This window comes from Balaenoptera physalus, assembly GCF_965194825.1.
Source record: "Balaenoptera physalus genome assembly, chromosome: 13".
NCBI classification, from domain to species: Eukaryota; Metazoa; Chordata; class Mammalia; order Artiodactyla; family Balaenopteridae; genus Balaenoptera; species Balaenoptera physalus.
In genome coordinates this window covers 1214327-1237050 of record NC_138892.1, presented here as the reverse complement: position 1 = coordinate 1237050, position 22724 = coordinate 1214327, and the positions used below count along the sequence as shown (strand labels likewise).

The 22724-nt window shown below is 49.5% G+C and overlaps 2 long non-coding RNA genes across 2 annotated transcripts in view; one reads left to right on the top strand and one right to left on the bottom strand.

Annotated features, from left to right (window-relative positions):
• LOC309641544 overlaps positions 1 to 22724 on the bottom strand; it is an 800613-nt gene that overhangs the window by 484041 nt on the left and 293848 nt on the right. The gene's annotated exons all lie outside the window — the stretch shown is intronic.
• LOC309641140 lies at positions 12585 to 21859 on the top strand. Its single transcript, XR_014252541.1, has 3 exons — positions 12585 to 14780; positions 21203 to 21445; positions 21728 to 21859. It is a non-coding gene; the product is annotated as an uncharacterized lncRNA (long non-coding RNA).

Genomic DNA, 22724 nt, shown 5'->3' with positions numbered 1-22724 from the left:
GGTGCGCGGGTTTCTCATTGCGGTGGCTTCTCTTGTTGCAGAACACAGGCTCTAGGCGCACGGACTTCAGTAGTTGTGGCACGTGGGCTCAGTAGTTGTGGCTTGCGAGCTCAGTAGTTGCGGCTCACAGGCTCTAGAGCACAGGCTCAGTAGTTGTGGCGCACGGGCTTAGCTGCTCCACGGCATGTGGGATCTTCCCGGACCAGGGCTCAAACCCCTGTCCCCTGCATTGTCAGGTGGATTCTTAACCACTGTGACACCAGGGAAGCCCTGGAAAATATTTTAAACGAATGACCTTAAGATGTGTTCAAACAAAACTCAAGTGAGTAAAGTTTAAAAATTTTATTGGCTTCATTTGACAATTCATGAATCGGGTGGCATCCCATTAGCAGACAGAAGAGCTCTGAGGGGATGCGCGGAACGCAAGCCTTCTGCAGGCAGGAGGGGGCGGGGCGGGAAGTGATTCAGGCGAAAAGGCGGGCTGGCTGGGGCAAGGTCACTCTCCTTGAGCGGACGGCAGGGGTCATTCAGGGAGACGACCCCCCAGTGCTGATCACGGGGTTCCTGGCTGACTGGTTCACGATTCCATTTCTGAGACAGCCGAGACTCCAATTCAGTTAAGTCTCAGTTTGGTAACGTAGGGCTTAGTATAATAAGCCAATTTATTTTGGGCCTATATTGTCTTGTTTTTAACAAATGCAACTTATTTGCAGGTAAAATAGTAACTAGAAGGAAATTTATATCCTTAAGTACTTCTATTACCAAAGATTAGAAGCTAAAAGTCAAGAATCTAGCTCTATATCTTCAAAAGTTAGAAAATGTACAGCAAATCAGTCTCAAAGAATGCAGAAGGAAGACAATAAGAAAGAAGTGAATAGAAATCAGTGCACAGAAAACAATTGTACAACAGAAAAATCAACCAAGCCAAATGCTAGCGCTTTTAAAAGTTTTATTATAATGATTAACCCCTAACAAGCTTGATGAAAATATAAAGGTAAAAGGCACAAGCTACCAAAAGCAGTAATGGAAAATGGACATCTCTGCAGACCCTAAGGAAATAAAATGGGTAATAAAAGGAAGTTATGGACAACTTTATGCCAACTTCACAACTTAGATGAAATGTACAAACAAAGGGGAAAAAAAGTGCAACTCACCAAAGCTGACACAGGAAGAAACAAAACATAAGCTCTAAGGTCAGCAAATAAATCTAATCTTCAAAGGAAAACCTCTCCACACACAAAAAAATCTTCAGACCCAGACAACTCTAGCAGCAACTTCCTCTAATCATTGAAATATGAGTGGTGACAATACCACACAGCCTCTTCCCGAAATGAGAAAAGAGTCAGCACATCAAGAATCAGGAGGCCAGAATGGCCTTGACGCCAAACCCTGACAATTAATTTTCAAAGCAGGAATACCGCAGAATGATCTGTCTCATGAGGATGTAAGTTAGAATCCTAAACAAAATATTAGTAAATTGAATTCAGCAATTTGTAAAATGTAGGCTACATCAGGATCAAGTGCATTTAATCCAAGGATGCAATTGTAGCTGCACATGAAAGGAATTAGTTAACTCACGTCACCCCATTGACAACAAAGGAGAAAATCACACAATCATTTCAATAGATGATGAAAAAATATCTGATAAAATTCCACATCTATTCTTGTTAAAACCTCTTAGTGACTAGGAATCAAAGGTAACTTACTATAAAGCTGTAGTAATCAAGACAGTTTGGTTTAAGCATAGACATGTAGACTTAGTAAATTAGATGGAGAACCCGAAGCCGCCACAGGTCCAGCCCCTCCCATAGGACACAGGTGACCTCGCCATGGGAGGGTGTGATGTTTTCACTAAATTGCGTCTCATCGATTTGGGCAAAAGAAAATGAATCCTTATCTTACCTGTATCATCTTGAAAAAATAGTTCCGGATGGATTGTAGGTCTGAGTTTTGTGAAAGATAGAAACAAACAAACAAAAAAGCTGGTAGAGGGACACATAGGACAATATCTATGATCTTTAAGTGGACAGAGATTTTCAAACTGGCTCCAGAAGAGAATTCAACGCAAGCAGAATGTATACACTGATAGACACTCAAATTAAAAACTTCTCCCCTTTAAAACACACCTCTCAGAGAGTGAAGAGTCACGCCAAAAAGAGAGCAGACATTGATAATACTTCCGCCCACCATGGACTTGTGGCCAAAACACATAAAGAACCAGTACAATTTACATTCCCACCAACAGTGCAAGAGGGTTCCCTTTTCTCCACACCCTCTCCAGCATTTATTGTTTGTAGATTTTTTGATGATGGCCATTCTGACCGGTGTGAGATGATATCTCATTGTAGTTTTGATCTGCATTTCTCTAATGATTAATGATGTTGAGCATTCTTTCATGTGTCTGTTGACAATCTGTATATCTTATTTGGAGAAATGTCTGTTTAGGTCTTCTGCCCATTTTTGGATTGGGTTGTTTGTTTTTTTGATATTGAGCTGCATGAGCTGCTTGTAAATTTTGGAGATTAATCCTTTGTCAGTTGCTTCATTTGCAAATATTTTCTCCCATTCTGAGGGTTGTCTTTTGGAGAACAGTATGGAGGTTCCTTAAAAAACTAAAAATAGAACTACCACACGACCCAGGAATCCCACTACTGGTCATATACCCTGAGAAAACCATAATTCAAAAAGAGTCATGTACCAAAATGTTCATTGCAGCTCTATTTACAATAATCAGGACATGGAAGCAACCTAAGTGTCCATCAACAGATGAATGGATAAAGAAGATGTGGCACATATATACAATGGAATATTACTCAGCCATAAAAAGGAACGAAACTGAGTTATTTGTAGTGAGGTGGATGGACCTAGAGCCTGTCATACAGAGTGAAGTAAGTCAGAAAGAGAAAAACAAATACCGTATGCTAACACATATATATGGAATCTAAGAAAAAAAAATGGTCATGAAGAACCTAGGGGCAAGACGGGAATAAACACACAGACCTACTAGAGAATGGACTTGAGGATACAGGGAGGAGGAAGGGTAAGCTGGGACAAAGTGAGAGAGTGGCATGGACATATATACACTACCAAACGTAAAATAGATAGCTAGTGGAAAGCAGCCGCATAGCACAGGGAGATCAGCTCGGTGCTTTTTGACCACTTAGAGGGGTGGGATAGGGAGGGTGGGAGGGGGATGCAAGAGGGAGGAGATATGGGGACATATGTATATGTATAGCTGATTCGCTTTGTTGTGGGGCAGAAGCTAGCACACCACTGTAGAGCAATTATACTCCAATAAAGATGTTTAAAAAAAAAAAAAGAGCCAGTACAAACCAGTAAGACAAAAATAGTTGAGTCTGCTGAGAAGAGCAAAGGTCTGAGCCAGACGCCTCCCGACAAGGATGCTTGTGTCCGTCGACACGTGAGGACACCCTCAGCCTCGTCAGCTCAGGGCAACGTGAGTTCATCCTGGTGCCACAGCGATGCCCACCTACCAGGGGCCAGAGTGAAAACCACAGATGCCGCCCAGCCCAGGTGCGACTCTCACTTGCTTCTGCGGATTTTAGCTGCTTCAGGCCTTAGGAAAGCGTCTCCTAAAGATGAAAACACACCTGTGGCCAGCAAGCCCCCTGCTGGATTTCTACCCCATCGCTGCACCATCCAGGAGAGAGAAACCTGAGATGCTTCCTCTGAAATGGGGTGGAAGAGGTAAATAAAGTACCTCTCCAACCGTGCACCCATCATAACAAACAACTACCGCTGCGCACAGCAGCATTCCTGCACCTGACACACCCACGGCCAAGAGAAAGAAGCCAGCATAAAGGTACAAACTGTGAGACCCCATTTACAAGTAGTTCAGAAGCAGCAAAGCTAAGGAGTGGTCAGGGATGCCAGGACACCTTAGCCGGGCCGCGTCCGGGAGGCGCTGGGAATGCACCCCCAGCCCCGCGATCTGGCCGATGGCTCTTCCCTCGGAGGAAACCCTCAGCTGCTCTCAGCACCTCCCTGGCCGGCCCGCACGGTCCCTGCAGGGACCCACCCCTGCCCCATACCTCCTCTCCCAACGACACCAAATCCACGTCACTGAAAAGCAGACAGCGCTCTCCATTAGTTGATGAGAACCAGGGGACCTGTTTCCTGCAGGGGGTCTTGTGGGAAATGACAGCCCAGTGCCCAGGGCTTTCTGGTTCCCTCTGGTGAGAGAATCACGGCTCCTCTACGGCGGAGTCTCTGTGTATGAGACTCGGCTTATCGGTGAACTGATTCCCTATGGCAAGACCTCGGGGTGACACCTGTCTTCCCCGTCATGAGCAACGTGCCTGTACATCACTCTTGCCCATTTGAAGCCTCTGAAGCCATCTCTCCAGGCGCCTCTGGGAACCTGATGTGAGGTCACTCCACCAGCCTGGATGAGAGCATCTCCACGCCCCCTCCCCCATCCCCGGTTGTCACCACCGGAAACAACACCTGTTCCAACGGACACGAGGCACTTCCTGAGGCCTGAGGAACATGTCCTTCTCGTTGTCAGTGGGGTGGTGTGTTTTCTGGTCTGTTAGTTGTCCATTTGTGTGTATCCCTTTCTAAATCGCCATATGGTTTTCTTGGCCCATTTTCAAATATTTTCATCATTTTCGTATTGATTTGTAGAAGCACTTTCTATGCAGAGTGTATTTACTCTTTGTCATATAAATCTCAAGTATTTTCCTATTTGCTGGCCATTTAACTTTATTTTGGTGTACAGAAGTCACAAATATGTGTTTGTTCAAGCATCAGATATTTTATACATGGCTATTGCCGTTGTTGCAGTGTTTTGGAATGCCTTTCCCAGCCTGTTACTCTTTATAACTTTTAAATCGCATGCAAGAAAATTTTTTCTTATTTACTTTCTTTATGAGAATCCCAGAAATATTGTTTTCACTATTAAATGCAGAAAATAACATTACAGTTGCATTGTGAGCCAACCAGCTTTATATGGTCTAGCCTGGGAACTCAACTACATTTCTATCAGTATATGGGGAAACACCCTGCATTGCAAAATGACGTGCAAGTGGGTTCCTGAACCACAGTCTACTGTAAATTTTAGATCCCTCTGTCCAGGCCACTGGGGAACCTGGGTGTGGTCTCCTCTCCTTGTTTTCTGCACCATCTGGCCCATCCTAGAGATGCAGGCGGTTGGCACGATGCGCCTCACAAAGCTTCCCCAGCGCATGATGCAGCCACGCCGTCCAAGCCAGGCCACTCTTTTGATATGGGGACTCCCGCCAGGAGGGGCCCGGCGGAGGGTCACAGGCACAGCCGCGACCTTCTCCTGTGGTCTGAGCATCTGCCTGGGTTCCTGTTTTCCTTTCCATAACCCCAGCCAATTACAGACTCAGCGAGCTGCCGAAGGAGACCCAGGACCTGGATGAGTGGTGGCGGGAGAGGGTGGGAGATGAGGCGACGTCCCCGCCCTCCTGCCGGGAGGACCCCCAGCCTCGCCTCCTCCTGGTCTGGGGACCACGTGCTGCCTGCACCACCCGGGCCCTTCTCCCCTCACCATTCTCTCCCCAGGGAAATCAATTATCTCATTGCTACAGTCAGTTAAGAGTGAAATTAAATGGATTCTGAACATTAATAACAGGCTGTAATAAGACGAACTACCTCTTAATGATGCGCAGAGGCCTGATGGAAATGAATTTCCCTTTGGTGGGGGGGGGGGGTGTGAGTCAGGTGGGAGAACACAAGAGGGAGTTTCATCTGCTGAATGGAAATGAATATTGATTGCACAGCCGATAATTAATGACAGCAATTTTTGATTAAAAATGAGTTCATTTAGCAAACAAGTGGAGTGTGGCTGCATATTATATCTAAAAATAGAAGCAAGAAGAAAGGATCCTTGTTACACGGCAGGACTACAATGAGTGCTTTCATCCTCGCGCTGATGCCTCTGGATTTGAAATCAGCTTCTCCATTCAGAGGTCCCCGGAACACTGGTTTCCAGGGATGGGGAGGCACCTGCCTCTTCCCGCTGAGAATTCATTATGGCGAAGGATTAGCCGTGAGCCACCAGCAAGATTGAGTGATGAGTGACCCAGGTGTTTCTCTCTGGAAATCCTGTGTCTCGGGGGATCCAGCAAAAATGGGCCACAACAGGGTCTTCATCTTGGAAGTACTGAACTAAGAAACCCCCCGCTACCACCACTGGACGATCTCATTCACATACATGTGCACATACATGCACATATATCACACGCAGAAGAAATAAAAGGAGATGTTTATATGGCTATGGTCAGGGAAAATGAGAAGGCCTTCTGGTTCAGAACAGTTAAAATCCTGGATCGGATGCCCACAGCCCTTCAGGCAGTGGTGGCCACACTAGTAACAAAGGTCTGTTAGCAGTCAAGGTCCAGGAAAAATGAGAAGTGAGACACCAGGACCAGCCCTCAGCGGAGCAGGACAGGCGGACAGGGCTGGCAGGCCAGTGGGCTCCAGTGGGCTCTGTGCTGCGGAGGGGGACAGGGCCCGGGCCCTAAAAGCGCGAGAGTTCAGAATGGAGATGTCTGTGAGCCCAGAAAACCCCAAAGGGCAACAAAACAAACAAAAATGTGCGGACTAGAGAAAGTCTAATTTTCACAGGAAAGAGCTGCTTTCTCAACCATGGCACTGAGTGAAACAGAAAACAATAAAATAAAATAAAAAGATTCCACCCACAGAAGGCACAACAATGAGCCTGAGCCCTGATGTCAACTCTGGACTGATTGTAACAAACGTCCCTCTCTGGTTAATGGTAGGGGAGGCTGTGCAAGCAGGGGGAGGGGTGTAGGAGATCTCTGTGCCTTCCCCTCAATTTTGCTGTAACCTAAAACTGCTCTGAAAATTGCCTAAAACTAAAAGTAATTTTTTAAAATATTAACCTTAACCCTCACCTCTCGCCCCCAGCATGCCCTCACCTTAACCCAAACACACACTTAGTTTGGTTTGCATTTGGAATTCACTCCCTTGTGTTGCCCACCCGACACCAAAAAAAGAGAAGGGAGAAAAGCCAAATATTTAAAGAGGGCTGGACTGGCAGTGCCACCAAGCAATTAGCAGAAGCAAGCGTGAAGCTTACCTAGAGGGTTATACTTTACACATTATTCAAGAGAGCATGAGATTATAATTAAAAATCACGAGCCTCATAAAGGAAAAAGCCACCTGAATGTGTGAGTCAAGGGAAGAAAAGAAATGCAAAATCAAGTCAGCAAAGCCTGAGGATATTGGAAGTATCCAATTCAGAATTTAAATAAGCATATTTAATAAGTTCAGAGGAAAAGATGGGGATTGGAAGTATGATGGGGGAACAAGAGACTATCAAAACTGGAAAGGTGCATTTGTAAAAGAATGAAATAGAACTTCTAGGACTTCAGAACATAATTATTGAAATTTAAAACTAACTGCCAATTCAACACCACTAAGTGGAAAGACGTGTCACTCAAAAGCTTCCCAACGAAGCAGGAAGTCAAAGAGACTGAAAATGCAAGGGAGATGAAGAAACTTGAAGAACAGATTAAGAAGGTCTGATGTGTCCACAAGAGTCACAGAGGAAAAAAAGAAAGAATGATGGAGAGCACGAGTTTAAATGGATAAGGTGAAAGGAAAAATATGGAGACAAAAATGAAGGACAATGAGAGAATCAATGTCGTATCCAAGAACCACTACAAATCCCAAGGTGGATAAATTCCGGGAAGGCCTCACCTAAACACATCATGGTGAAAACGCAAATCACCAAGTCAACCCAATCTGAAAAACAGCCACAGAGAAAGGACAGACCCCACACAAAGGGAGGGATTCCAGACAATTCCCCCTCAGCAGCCCTGGAGGCCAGAAGACAGCAGAGTGAGATCTTCAAGGAGCTGAAAGAAAATAGCGGTCCAACTAGGGTGGCCAACCCATGCCAATATTTTTGTTAAGGAGAGAGAGATGGAGTATTTTCAGATGAACAAAACTGAGAGTTTTCAAGCACGAATAGCACCACTAATGAATTTCAAAGCGATGTATTTCAGGAAGGAAAGACAGGATTTAGGAAGGGAAGCATGTTAGCTGCTGGCTAGCACTAGTCTTTTTCTATTTTTTGTTTCCTTTTTCATCTCACAGCGGAGAGGCTGATGGTCAGCTATTGTCAATACACTGGGGGGTGGCAGAACATCTCCTGTGTTCACTGCCCCCTCTGCCTTGTCCTCAGGATGTTCCGTGGCTCAACCCCTCATTCCATTCAAGGGTCCTTGCAGATGTCACTTTAGCAGAGAGGCCTCCGTCCAACTCACCTTCGCTCTCCAGTTTCTTACCTACTAATTCCTCTCGATGGTCTTATTGTCCCCAGAGGGTGCATAGCTGTGCCTCTGGCCAAGGGGAGTATGAGCTTCGCCACGTCGGGAACTTTGCTTGGTCCACTGCTGTCTCCTCATCACTCAGATCAGAGCCTGGCACACTTCGGGGGCTTGATGCATCCTTACAAGTGAGTAGATTACCTCATTACATCTTCAAAAAGGACATTGGGGTAGGAACTATTAATGTACTACTTGTGAAGGTGAGAAAACCAAAGCCTGAAAGGTGTGGTCATTTCCTCAGCGGTGGACACATAAATGAGGACCCTTGACCCAGACCCATACGACTCCAGACTGTGGCCCGTGTGGGCAAATAGAGAAGCTGGACCGTGAGACCACCGAGGCACACGCTGCGGGTAAAAGCACACTCCTGCTTTTCCTGAAACACTTCTCATCCCCATCCCCCATCAGGCCCTCCCCTCACTGCTCTTGGGTCCGTCCCCAGCCCCTCCTTGGTTCAGGCGCCTCTCCCTTCCCCTGGGAGTGTGGTCAGACAGCCTCCCCCGAACCTCCCATAACCACTCAGGTCTAGATAACACCCAGCACGACCACCAGCTTCCATGTGGGCCAGGCACATAGGTGAGTAGGTGGCAGCTCTCATCTAACTGAATTCCCCCCATTTCTCCGCAAGGAGTCAGAAGCACAAAGAATGACATACTTGTGCAAAGACACACAGCTGTTATATCGTGGAGCCTGAACTGAGACCCAGACAACCTTATCCAGAACCAGCGCCTTCAGAGCTGATGACTGAGATGGGTGGATGGGTGGACAGACAGATGGCAGGGTGGATGGAGGGAGGGATGGAAGGAGGGAGGGATGGGTGGATGCAAGGAAGGAAGGAGGGAAGGAAGGAAATAAGGAAGGAAATAAGGAAATAGGAAGGAAATAAGGAAGAAAGGAAATAAGGAAATAGGAAGGAAGGGAATAAGGAAATGGAAGGAAGGAAGGAAATAAGGAAGGAAATAAGGAAATAGGAAGGAAATAAGGAAGAAAGGAAATAAGGAAATAGGAAGGAAGGGAATAAGGAAATGGAAGGAAGGAAGGAAATAAGGAAGGAAGAAGGGGGAAGGGAGGGGGAAACAGCTGGATGGATGGGCAATGCATGTGATTTTACTGAACTGGGCTGATGATAAGGTACTAATGACCCCTGGGAGAGATGTTGCCATCTGTGCAGGTCTCAAGGGCACCTTGACTGGTCAGGGCTCAGAGTAGAGGAGGACATCAAGCCCATCGGCTTTGCCCACTGAGCCCTCCTGCCCTCCTCAGCACTCTCTCTCTCCCTTGGTCTTGCCTCCCGTCTCACCGCTGCTGTGTCTCTGGCTCTGGTGATTTCCACGGCCTCACCCTCCCTCCCTCTCTTCTCATGTCTCATTAAGGACCTCAGCGGACACTCGGCTCTCTCCTTCAGAAGAAACTTTGAAGCTGCATCCATCTGTTCAGTGACACTGTCAAACAGCTCAAGATTCCTCTTTTAAGCCATCCCTATGCATCAGCAGCTGCCTTTTGAGAAGGCAAAGCTCTTCTGCTGGTGAAGAAAATAAGTGGAGAGAGGAAGGTGTTTATGCAATCAGCCTGGACTCCTGGACGCGGGACCCCGCGGCCCCCTTGTTCTCCACCCTCGCCGAACCTCACCTTCCCAGGGGGCGCCCTCAACCTTGCCTGTCTGGGAGAAAGCGTGCCCACTGAATGTGTTTATGTGCAAATGTGCTTTTAAATTTCTCCCTTTCTATTGTTCACCAAGCAATTCAATTGCTCTCATATGGAAGAAAAGGAAAGAGAAATATAAAGGCACATAATTAGTAACATATAAAAGAAATGGTAATGAGAGCACAGAAGGTGGAAATGCAAATGACCCGTGTGTCTTTGTGGATGAAGGTCTTTGAGTCGAAGGATGGTCCTCTGGGCTCCTGTTAATATGCTGACAGGAGCCCATTATTCAGCAGATACTTAATAAACACTCAAAATAGGCTTGTGCATGGCCCGTGGTGGAAGTGGCTCTCAGACGTCTGGGGGAGATTTTCTGCTAGAAAGAGCTCGGGGTTTGGAGTTTGTGGGTAATGGAAGGATAGAGATTTTGCACACGTCCTGGGTAGGGAGTTTGCCCCACCAGGTCCCCTCTCTCTGCTCCGTATCAGGGTCACCCCACTGCCCACCTATTCTCCTGGGAGACTCAGCAGGGGGGAGGACCGCCACCCCCACCAGGATCCACAGCCTAAACTCTCAGCACAGAACAGAACCAGTGAGGCTGGGGGTGAGGATCGGGGGCCACGGAGGGGCTGAGGGTGACTCCAGTCTCCTGCTTTTTGCAGAGACAGCACACAGAGAAAGGTCTCCTGTCTGTCTCCCACGCAGGACCCTCCTGGGGAATGGTCCACCATGCGAGGATGGTGTGACCATTCCGGCCCCGTAGATCTCCCACTGGATGATCACGGCTGGGAGGTCTGTCAGGAAAAGGTCCCGGGAGCCACCCCAGGGCAGGGAACATACGTTGCCAAGTGTAGGCGACAATGTGAGTATTACGTAGAATTAGCGTGAAGAGCGGTGTTACTGCTGAATGTCTGTATGTGTTTTGGTAACAGAAACTGAAACCTACCAAACTTTTACTTGGGATTTTAGGGGCCTACTTTACGAGTAGACAAGAACAACGTGGAATTAGTATCTCAACCATTTCTAGTTTCCTGAGGATGCTACTTGGGCTATTTCCGTCCGCCACGAGGGGCTGAAATCCATCAACTTATAAATAAATAATGAGCCACCAGCGAGACCCTTCTGCACGTGACACCAAGCACCAGGCTTTCCGGGGGACGTGAAGACGCAGCATCCCGCAATGATACCCCAATAAGCCACGGCTGATGAGGGAAGGGGTCGCTCAAGCTGCCCACCCCTGGGTCCGGCATCCAGTCAATCAGTGCTTCTGGGACGAATGGCCTTGATCCTTGTGGAGGGGCAAGAGGCGGTCAAGAGACTGCAGAAGAAGGAGGTTTGGTTATTTAACAAACGTTTATTACGTTCCCTCTGTGTGTGAGAGACGCTGTTCTAGGTGGTGGGAGCACTAGAGTGAATGAAACAGGCAAAAGCAAAATCCCTCATAAAGTCTAGCTGGGGAGGCAGCCAACTCACCAAATAAACAAGATGCACATTATGGTAGGTGACGAGCGCTCTGTGAAAAGCACAAAGCAAAGGAGCGGTGGTGGGCGGCGGCGTGCACGTGAGTGTGTGTCTTGGCCTGCACACGCGTGTAGTGTGCACAAGTGTGAGAGTGTTTGCATGCACACATGTGTGTGGCGTGTGTGCACACAGGGGGTCAGGAGGGCGTCCTTAGGAGGGTGGCCTCTGGGCAGAGCCTGCTGGAGGAGGGGTGGCCGTCAGGAGGTATCTGCACAAAGAACTTTCTGGATGGAGAGAGGCCGGGTGGGCCGCTCGTGTTTAGGGAGCTAGGAGGTCTGCACGGGCAGGAGTCTAAGGGGGAGCCCCTCCCAGCCCCAGCCAAGGGCAGCGGCAAAGCGTAAGAAGAAACCAGCCATCAGGACTGAAGGCCACAAAGTGAGAACCTAGGGAAGCTGGCCTCCGTCTCCAGCAGGAAGACGTGCTCCAGTAAAGACCCAGCATCCCGCCAAGCCCTGTTAAGTCCTGGGGACACCCCAGGAGCCAGGCCGCTGAGACCCTGCCGTCTGGGAGGCCCTCCGGCCATCCAGGTTCCCACGCGATCACTGCGGACTCAATGGAAACATTCATTGGAGGTGCGGGACTTTCTACAGTGAGGCTGACCTCGTCAGGCAAAGCGGACATGGAGCTGAGGACTGGATCGGGACGCCTCCGTGCTCCTGATCCCCGCGGGAGCCGCAGACACGGCGGGGAGGCGACCACCCAGCAAGGCCCCAGACGTGTGGCAGGCCGCGGGTCGCCCCGCAGTCGCTGCAGTGCTGCCCCCGGCTGTCGTAGGCTGGGCCCCCATCCAGGGCTGCACAGGACCCTGCGGGCAGACGGCACAGCCCTGCAGCTGGGACCCTGCACCCCCGAGCCAGGACACTGCCCGTCCCAGGCGGATGTGTCCCTGTGAGACAGAGAAGAGGGCATTTCGACAGAAGTGACACGGGATTCCGGCCGCTGCTGCTGTGGACTTTCAGCTCCTGGAGTTTAGGCATCCAGCCCGGCCTCGTGGGCGCTCAGGCCAGCTCAGGTCCCCCTCAGCCCCTCTCATTCCTTCCCTCGTCCTAGATCTGAGAGGCCACTGCCCCCCCGTCCCACAGGGAGGGGACAGCCGCAGTCACTCCCCCGCCACTGCCCAGCCTCTGGGAGAAGCAGAAGCAGGGCCTGCAGTTTGCAGGGCGGGTGGCTCCTTTGCAAACAGTGACCCTCGAATGACCCAGGTCACAGGCTGCAGACGGCAGCATCCCTGCCATCTCAGTTCACTCCGTCACCCTGGACTCGCCCAGACCCCCTGGCTGACTGCCCAGAACCCGGGCCTCGCCTGGTTGTGACGCTGATGTCTGTGTCCAAACCTCCGCCCCGAGGTCAGTGTCTCCATCTCTCCCTCCTCAACATCCCGGGAACCAGCATCCGGAGAGGGTAGGACCTGCCATCTCTCTGGTCTGTCATCGTAGCTAGAGCTTGGTCTCCTTTAAGTCCCCATAAACAGCCGCGGACAGACCCACAGACAGACGGGGGGATGGCAGAGGGAGAGAAGGTCCTCATCCTGACCCCCCACCAGGAGGTGCCCACTTCCCAAGGTCTCTATCAATACACGCATTTGATTTGTGTGTTTACTTAGCTAGAGAGGCCGCCTTTTGGTTACTTCTGTTTGAATAAGTACATGCGCTTTCACTTTAAGATACAAAAATAAATATAATCAACATTCACCGATAGATTCAATAATCAACTGTTGAGAACCTGCCGCGTGCCTGGCGCTGTTAGGTTGGAGGATACAGTGGGGTCAAGGGTCAACAGAGCTGGAGCCTCTGTACTTCGCATGACCTTGGCGAGCTGCTAACCTCCTGAGCCATGTCCTTGAAGCGGTACCAGCGAGAGTTTCTGCAGAGCAAGTGGGCTGTGCTCGTGCAGCCCCCCAAAGTAGCTGCATTTAGCTTTCGCCTAATGGTGAAGTTGGTTCTTTCCCCCCAACAATCACATGTGAACATAATCCAGCATCTAAGAGAGTCCTCAACCCAGCAGTCTGTTTCCTGAGCTCAGAGAGCTTTCTAAGATGCTCGTGTGTCCGCATGCTCTGCGCTCCCCCCAAACCCCCCGCCGCCCCAGGTGTGAACTGCATCCTGGGGGAGGCTGCGAGCAAGACTCCTTTGCAGCATTCGAGGGACCCGCTTCCCAGAGTCGATCGTGCCCTTCTGTTTGCTTCCAATTTAAAAATTTTCCACCCAACTCACTGTGCTTCCCCGGAGAACTCATAATTTGTGGAAATAGGATAGGAGATGAATATCTTGGTTGCTCTAAGTAAAATTTACTGGTATATGCAGATTTCATGGCTAAGTGCCTTTTTTTAAAAAGCTTCCATCACACAATTTCTTCTCTATTGACGGGCTACTCCATATTATCTAGTGTAATTAGATTTAGACTTTCAGCCAATCTTATGCATCACTTCAGCTATATCAGAAAAATGAAGGAAACTTTCCAAATGTTTTCCACAGTGTAACGTGGTGCCCAGGGACTGTCGTGGCGGCACTGGGCTTGGAAGATCTTCTTTTCTCTCCTTCGCTCTCCAGGATGGGGAGCCCCTCCAGCGGCTCCAAGCACAGGGGACCCCCACCGCTCAGAGCAGGCTGACCCCTGGCCCCGAAGCCCACCCAACCTGGCTCACTCCCTCTGCGTCTCTACAAGGACAATCCTGTTTTTGTTTCAACTCTTCTGAATTCTACCCGCATTGCCCAAACACGAAGGGGGCAGGGAGAGGAAGACAGAAAACCACCTCTAAGTAAATGAAGCTGCAGGGCTTTGGGAACGTGCCAAGCCCTTTCTATGAGAAGCTGTTATATCAGATTTCTCAGCAAGAAAGAAACAAGGAAATTAGTGTGCAGTTGAATTGGAGACTAAAATTAGCCATCTTGAAAAACAAATCTCTGATAAATACAACCAGGATTTATGGCTAAAATTACAGGCAGCACAGATGGCATTCAATGGCATTTTATCTCAAGGGGGAAAATACTCCTGTTACATTAGAACATCAGCATTATAGGTTCAGGGCTTATGGCGGCAGACTCTTACACCATTCTGTACACACAACCAGCAAATGCCGGGAGTGTCAGCTGTGTGAGAGATGCTGGAATCACAGAGCCGGTGTCCTGAACGGTCACTGTGGCCAAGCCCCTGTCTTCAGGCTGACTCATAGCTCATGGCATAGGTAAATCTCCTCCGGTTTCACAAGACACCCCAGGAAAGGAAGCTCCACACCAGTGGACCCAGTGTCTTCACAACGTCCATCACCAGGTAGCATGTTTGTTTGCTGATGCTGTCTGGCCCTCCTTCCTCCCTCGGAACCTTCTGTTTTCCTCTTGACCTTCCCTGGGGTTTAGGGTGGAGGACTCCGAAGGCACAGCTGACAGATTCGTCCTGACAGGCGCGTGGGGCACTGGCCTGATGTAGATTTGCTTCCATTACATTGTTTTCTTCAATAAAATAAAGACACAGGGTGAATGCCCTTCAGAAGAACAAGGCAGCCTGTGTCTCTCGGGTAACAGGGTCTTCTGGGTTGGGTTGTCCAGGAGCATCTGGCAACAGCAGCAAGAGAGCCAGAAGTGTTGAGTCCCAGCAGGGCCAGACCCATTGTAGGGAAAGGCAGCCAACGTGAAAGGGAACCCCCAAAGTGGATGCCATTGTTTGGAGGGTTTTCCAGCCGGCAAATCTACCTACCAGTGGCAGTTTCCTTTTGGCTCCTACACCCTCTTACTATGAAGGGAAGTCTCCAGTGAACCGAGAGGGGTCTCAGGTAGGTGACCATCCAGCCTAAATGTAAAGGAAGGTGTGCAGCCTTGGAGGAGGAAGGAGTGTGTAGTCCTGCAGGGTCCTGCATTTACGGCTCCTCAAGCTTTGAAGGAGCTTGTTTTCCCCCACAAAGCATCCTTGACTGGCCAGACTTTTCACTGGTTTTTTTTTCAACTTGTTCATTAATGCCCCAAACTTAGATCATTGAAGTACAGTCTTGGAATTATTAGTTTTTGGCTTAGTATTTTGAAATAATTTTAGGTTCACAGAAGAGTTGAAAAAATAATACAGAGAGTTCCTGTATACCCTTTACCCAGCTTCCCATAATGTTAACACAGCTTAAGTTTATTAAAATTGGATCATTATTAAGTGGTGTAGATATTTAAACTAAGAAATCGACATTGACTCTATTCTGTGAACTAAATGAAAGATTTCATCAGTTTTCCCCACAATGACCTTTCTGTTACAGGATTCAGTCTAGGCCGTCCTGTTCACATTCGTCATGATTCAGTGATTATGTGTCCCTAGTCTCCTCTGATCTTTGCCCATGTCTTGGTCTTTCTTTTTTATCGTGACCTTGACACTTTTGAAGAGTTATGATCATGTATTTTGTAGGATGTAATTTCTCTGATGTTTTCCCATGATTACACTGGGTTTTGGGGGTGGATGTCACAGAGGTGACGTGACATTTTATCTTACCTCTTAATGGTACATGACGTCACTATTATTCTCTTTCCACGCTCTGTTTGTTAGGGGAGAGCCACTAAGTCCAGTCCACACTCAAGGGGAGGAGAATCAAGCTGCACATCCTGGAAGAAGGAGCATCCAGTAATTGGCGGACATGTGTTAAAGCCGCCACAGTCATTAGTAAACACTTCACGGGAGACACTCCAAGACTATAGTCGCAACTATCTCTTTTCTCCTTGAAGCCCCTGTTAATTTCAGACTCCATCAATGTCTCATTCCTGCAGCTGTTAGTACCATGGTGTTCTGATGATTTTCTATTTCCCTCATTACTTTTCCTTTTATTATCTGGAGTTTTTATACAAGAAATATTTGTCCGTTTCATGTATTTATTTATTTATGGAGGCATTTGTTGATATCAGTGTGGCCTCGTGGACATTTATTTTATTCGGGGGGGTTATAAATCAGTTATATCATTATGTGTTTGGTTGTTCCAGCTGGCCCAGCTATGGCCTTGGAAGGTCTGTCAGGTTGGCGTCTGCGTCCTTTGACCTGCTCCCATCTTTTTTTTAGCACTTGGAGATTCTGGACCGCTGCAGGGTGCCCCTGGAGCTGGATTTTATGTACACAGTCTGGGTGCCTGTTTGTGTGTGTGTGCGTGTGCATGTGTGTGTGTGTGTGTGTGTGTGTGTAGCTTTCTCGTGTCAGAATGAATTCAGCATCAGCGTCCATACTAGTCTTCCCTTTGTTTGACTGTCACCCCCTTCTCTGACAGTGAGAGATCTACATCACTTACTCACTTGCTCTCCCTGGTACACACATAGTTACAGAATTGCTGACCTGTGGGAACCAGTTTACCACCTAGAGAACAGGGCCAACACCAGTTCCTTTGTCTACCTTTACGGTTTCCAATCACAGCGCCATTTCCAAAGTTACTTTGATAAGCTCCTTCTCTCCCACCCCCTTCAGCAAGTTCATGTCATACATGTTTAATACAGTTAGATTCATCTGTCAAGGTCTGCATTTCATCTTGGGATCCCCTCACCTTCTGGTTCATTATTTTAAGTTTCACAAAGTAAACCTCACTTTGTTCTGTGGGTTTTGATAGATGCAGAGAATGACGTAGCCACCACAGTATCTTGCAGACCAGGTCCATTACCCTAAAAATTACCTTCCATGTCCCCTTTTTTAGCCAATCCTGCCCCCACCCCCAAACCCTGATAACCATCTATATGTGTTCTGTTCCTATAGCTTTGCCTTTTCCAGAATGTGGTATAAATGGGATCATACAGGATGCAGCCTTGTGGGCTTTAGCAAAATGCACGTAAGATCCACCGATGCTGGTGTAGATCTTCCTTTTTGTTGCTGAATTGTCCTCCATTGTAAGGATAACCACAGGCAGTTTATCCAGTCTCCTGCTGAAGGACATCCTGCTTGCTTTTAGTTTTGGCAGCTGTGAATAAAGCTGCTATAAACATCCACATACGAGTCTTTGTGTGAATATGAGTTTTCGATTTGGGTACATTCCTAAGAGTTGGGTTGCTGTTTATGTGGTAACCAGATGTCTAACTCTGGAAGAGACGGCCCAGCTGTCCTCCAGAGGGGCTGGGTCTCTCTGTGCTCCCTCCACGCCCTCCCAGCACGTGGCACTGTCGGCTCCCTGCCCCCACATGGGTACCACAGTGGGATGTCATAGCACCACTGTGTGTGGCCTTACATTGTGTTTCCCAACGGGCAATGACCTTGAGCATACTTCTATATGCTTCTTTGACATCAATACACCTTCTTTTGTGAAGTGACTGTTCAGATGCTTTGCGCATTTTTTAAAATCAGGTTGTTTGTTTGGTTAGTCTTTTTGAGCAGCTCTAACCATGGCTGGTTTCTTACCTCTAGAGGTAGCTGCAACCAGCAACTTGGACCGTTAGAAAGATCTTCCTGAAGAGAAATATTCTTTTCTTGTTTCTGACCAAGGGGTTGGGTCTGATGCCCACAGAATAACCCAGAGGGCAGCCACTTCAGCCCATGACTGCAGCTCCAGCCTTGGTGAGAGCCCACAGACCAACGGGGCTCCGACACCCTCCCTCCCTGCCACACTCAAGGTCTCCCCTGATCTTCGTTCCCTTCCACCTCTTCCATCTCCATTTGGAACTGAATTTTGTGCTGGTCTGAAGCAGAGATTTACTTCTCTTTTTCAGGAGCTAACGAGTTCTTCAAAGATCGTTCCTCAGCTGGCCTTTTCTTCTTCCACTGATTTAACAGAGCGAAACAGGAAGTGCTTCTGGTCGACCTTGGCTGTGACATTGGTCTGTGTGTCTGGTCCTGCATCACTGTGTTAACTGAAAGTAAATTATTCTGTAAAGTTCTTTGTTTACATATGAATTAGATTAAATCATTGGTTTTCTTTCTTTTTTTAACTACCACATAGATGGGACAAGAGAGAAAAGCTGATGATTTTCTTCTGGCTTAAAGAAAACTGCCAAGTGTGTGTGCTTTCAGGAGACAAACATGAGTTGCAGGACCATGGCCAGAGGACGTGTTTTTTCAGCAGGCAGCTGTGGCATCAGCCTTCCTCTGGCCTCCTCCTGCCCCACAGGGACCGGACCCAGGAGTCACTGTCCCCAGACTCTTTGCAGGCAGAAGGGGCTCAGATCCTGCCGATCTCAGATGCTCCAGGGGTGTTTGAAGGTGGAAATGAGGGCTCGGTTTCCACTGACAGTGTCCTGGGGTCAGCGCAGGTTTCTGGTGGCAGCTTGAGCAGAGGTTCCGGGTTGGGTGCCTGGCTTCGTGGGTGTCAGAGGCAGGGCACTGTGCACGTGGCTTTGCTGGTCTAGAGCCCGGGGGTCTTTGCATCAGAGCCTCGTGGACCTTGAGCCACAGCTAAGAGAGCATGTTCCTGGCATCAGCAGCTTCCCCCAGACCTTCCTGACTGCAGCCACATCTGGATTTTTCTAGAAATCATTCAAGGAGGGCTTAGCGTCCCTTTTCCAGACCTTCCCATGGTGATGTAAGCGCGGGATCCTCTAGTTCACGTGGTTTTTGTTGCCGGCAACTGAACCCTCGCGGGGGCGGTGACTGGGAATGCAGACTCCTGGCGGCCACGGTCGCTTTCTCAGTTCCGGGGCAGCAGCATGAGACAGAACAGCATCTGCTTTTCCGCAGCCCAGCAGGGACACAGCTTTTCAGCCGTCAGAGGGTCCCACAGCAGCAAAGCTACATTCCGTGATTTCATGATTAGCTCACGTGGAAACAAAAGTAGGCTGTGAAGACCAGAAGCTGTGATGTGAAAAGGAAGGGCACGCAGAATTTTCCAGATGGAGCACGTCATGCTCAGTGCAGCTTTGCGGTCTGTTCTCCTCCCTGGAAGGCAGGACCCATCTTAACCCGAGCAGCTCTGTTACCACCTAAGCCGAGTCCCGGCCCCCCCAGCCCAGCCCGCGCTCTCCACTCCAGACCCCAAGACAAGTAGGAGGCAGCGGTGCCTGGGGAGGGCCATGGGGCCCGGGAGGGGAGGGCCTGGGAGCAGGGGCAGGAGGGGCCACAAGCCCGGAATGGGGCCTCTGGGCGGAAGGACCTGCACGTAGGACAATTGGGGTGGGAGGAGGGGTGAGGTGTGCAGTGCATGGCCCACCGTTCAGAACAGGTGGTCGTGTGCCAGGTGTGAGGATGGAAGCCTGCACAGGTGAGCGGCCTGAGAGCGGAGGGGCCACCGCTGACCAGCATGAGCGTGGGATGACCTCGTGCGGTTGCAGTTTGAGGACTGCACCTCGCCCTTCTGGGGACCTTAGGGAGGGCTGGCGCGGGCACGTCTGTCTTTCAGGCTCCCCCAGCCCTTCGGGGCCCTTTCTCAACTGTCCCCTGGAAAGTCAGCGTCCACCCTGGAGGGACAAAAACCTTGTGGCCACCTCCCCTCGAAATGCATGGGTCACAGAGCACAGCCCAGCCCAAGGCGAGCTCCCAGAAGCATCGAGCAAGACAGCTGATGACCAGCTTGGATTCACTTTGCAGCCAATCGCGTTATGACAGCTCAGGAGAGTTTAAGGGGTTGGTCAGGGACGGGGTTGCCTTCGTTTGTGTTTCCTTACTCATCTGTGACAAACTTAAATTTTTGCGTAGGTGCTAGTGTTTATACCCAGTGAGAGGAGGGGGAACTCATTCTGTGCGTGACGGGCTTGTACGTGCGGTGGGGCAGGCGGCCGACGGGGACCCCTGAAGACACACTGCCCGCGGCGTTTGGTCTCTTTACGAAAACATCTTGAATGTCCACAACAGTGTTTCTCAACTCTCTCCTTTTGGAAGTAAAATAAGGTGTAACTTCTCCTCCGGCTGAAGTGTCTGTGCTTCCTCGTGAGCGATGAGCAAGTGGGGGAGAAGGAGGAGGGGGCAGCAGGTTAGCAGAGGTCACACATTCAAACAGAGAGAAGTGTCCGGAAACACTGGAGCTAAACAGCGCAAGATGCCTACAAAGACAGGGTCTTGGCCTTTGAAACGTGAGGAAAACGTCCTCTGGCATCACGTGTGGTGCAAGTTTAAGACCCTGTGAAGCAACTTCTAAAATAAACACAGCTCAGTCACGGATACTAGTAAATTATTTCCAGTCCTATCATTACATGAAGCTATGAATAAAATTGGTTCTCTGAATTGTGCCACAGGGTAACGAAAGTTGACTGTTGCCAGGCTGACAGGGTTGATTTTGATTGTGCTGATTTTGACACACAGCAAAATATTCTCAAGCAGAAACAGGGCAAGAGTGGGAATATTAGTTCAAATTGCAGAACTTCATAAATAGGCATATAAACCAGACTCCCAATGCAGTGGGCACTGTTCCTATTTTGCTTTTTTTTAATTACTGTTCTACAGGTAACTTCCCGATAATCTATGTGATTCCCCCTACATACCAATGAATCGTGCCCCTAAAGTTTGTCAGCTGTTTTTACTTGAAACACATTTTCCTAGAGAAACAGTGTGATTAGTGGTATTCCCACCACACAACAAGAACTTCTACCGCATGAGAAAGTTCCAGTTTTTACTCAGCAATGTCATAACCAGGAGGCCTTGTTTGTACATTACAGAAATCCCGTTATAACAGTCAAAAGAGGGGAAAGCATGGGCAGCACACGGAAAAAGGGCAACGAGGGGGGATCTGCCTTGGAAACCACTGGAACTGGGGACTGGAGGCCAGCTAACAGCCTCTACCCCGTCCTCACCTCAATTCTCTCCTTTGTTGGCTAATCTTTCTCCTCCAGAGTCTCCCCGAGACATGGGACCAACTGACCATCAATTCGGGTCCTGATCCGAGAGCCCCCACCAGAGACTTGGGACCAGGTGTTCATCAGCCCAGGCACCTGTCCTGGAGCCCCACTGAGAGAAGGGCAGAGACGGGCCTCCGTCCTGTTAAAGGTCTGCATGCCCCGGGGAGCTGTGACTACCTCCTGCGAGGGGTCCCTGGCACGGCCAGCACCAGAGGATGTGGGAGGTCCAATCGGCAGGTACGCATGGCCGACAGAGTTCAAGTCCATCCAGCGAGACGCACGGCAAAGGAGTCCTTACAGGAGGCAGGGTCCCGGTACCGTCCGTCCAGCCCAACAGAAGGGCCAGGACCACTCTGTCCAGACCCGGAGAGAGGAGCTGGGCGGGAGCTGGGGGACCGTCCTCGCTGTCCTCAGAGGTGGCAGCGAGGAAATGGGCAACACCTTCGCCCCAGGGGGAGGAGAGGGAAGGAGGCCCCAGGGCTGCCATCGTGCGAGCTAACTGATGGTGTCTAAATATAGGCGATGCAGTGGCTAAGAATCTGCCCGCCAATGCAGGGGACACGGGTTCGAGCCCTGGTCCGGGAAGATCCCACATGCTGCAGAGCAACTAAGCCCGTGCGCCACAACTACTGAGCCTGCGCTCTAGAGCCCGCAAGCCACAACTGCTGAGCCTATGTGCCACAACTACTGAGCCTGTGCTCTAGACCCCGTGCTCCGCAACAAGAGAAGCCACCGCAATGAGAAACCCGCGCACCGCAACGAAGAGGAAGCCCACGCGCAGCAGCGAAGACCCAACACAGGCAAAACTAAAAATAAATAAAATAAATAAATTTATAAAAATAAATAAATTTTAAAAAAGAGGCGATGACCAGGAGGACAAGTCTATGATTTGGATTTTGAAATCCATATGATGCAGGAAACACGTCCAGTCAAGATGCAGCCAGAGAAGCAGACTCCAGACCAGATGTTTCAACAGGGGGTATTCATGCGGGGACTGGGGCGTGCGTGGAGCTGGGCTCAGGCTTGGCCGGGGTCCGGTTGGGCGGGGGGGCCTGAATGAAGCTGAATGTTGTCGTGACTGCTGTTTCTGGGGTGCTGCTGGTAGAAACAACGGACTTGAAGAAAGGCCCTTCCCCTTGCCTCCTGCCTTGCAGTACCTGCCCCTCCGTGCCCCACATGGGCAGAAGCTAGTAAGAATATGGCAGACTCCTTGCCTGGGGGGGGTGCAGGATGGAGGGGAGGTGACCGAGGGCAGACCAGTGCTGGCAGCAGGAGGGGAAGGGGTCTCGGCCACGTGGAAGGTCTTTCATCTCAGGGAACAGCGAACATTCAGCTTCAGCTGGTGCATCCGCGTGGGGATATGGGCTGAACATCGCCAAATCTTTCCACTTATTCAGGAGAAGCCAGAAATCTAGATTTCGTTATGAAAATGTTTCAACTTAACAAACAACAATGACCCACCAGAGCCCCCTCCGGGCCCTCCTGGGTGTTGTTCTGTCTTCCAGTGAGATTCAAA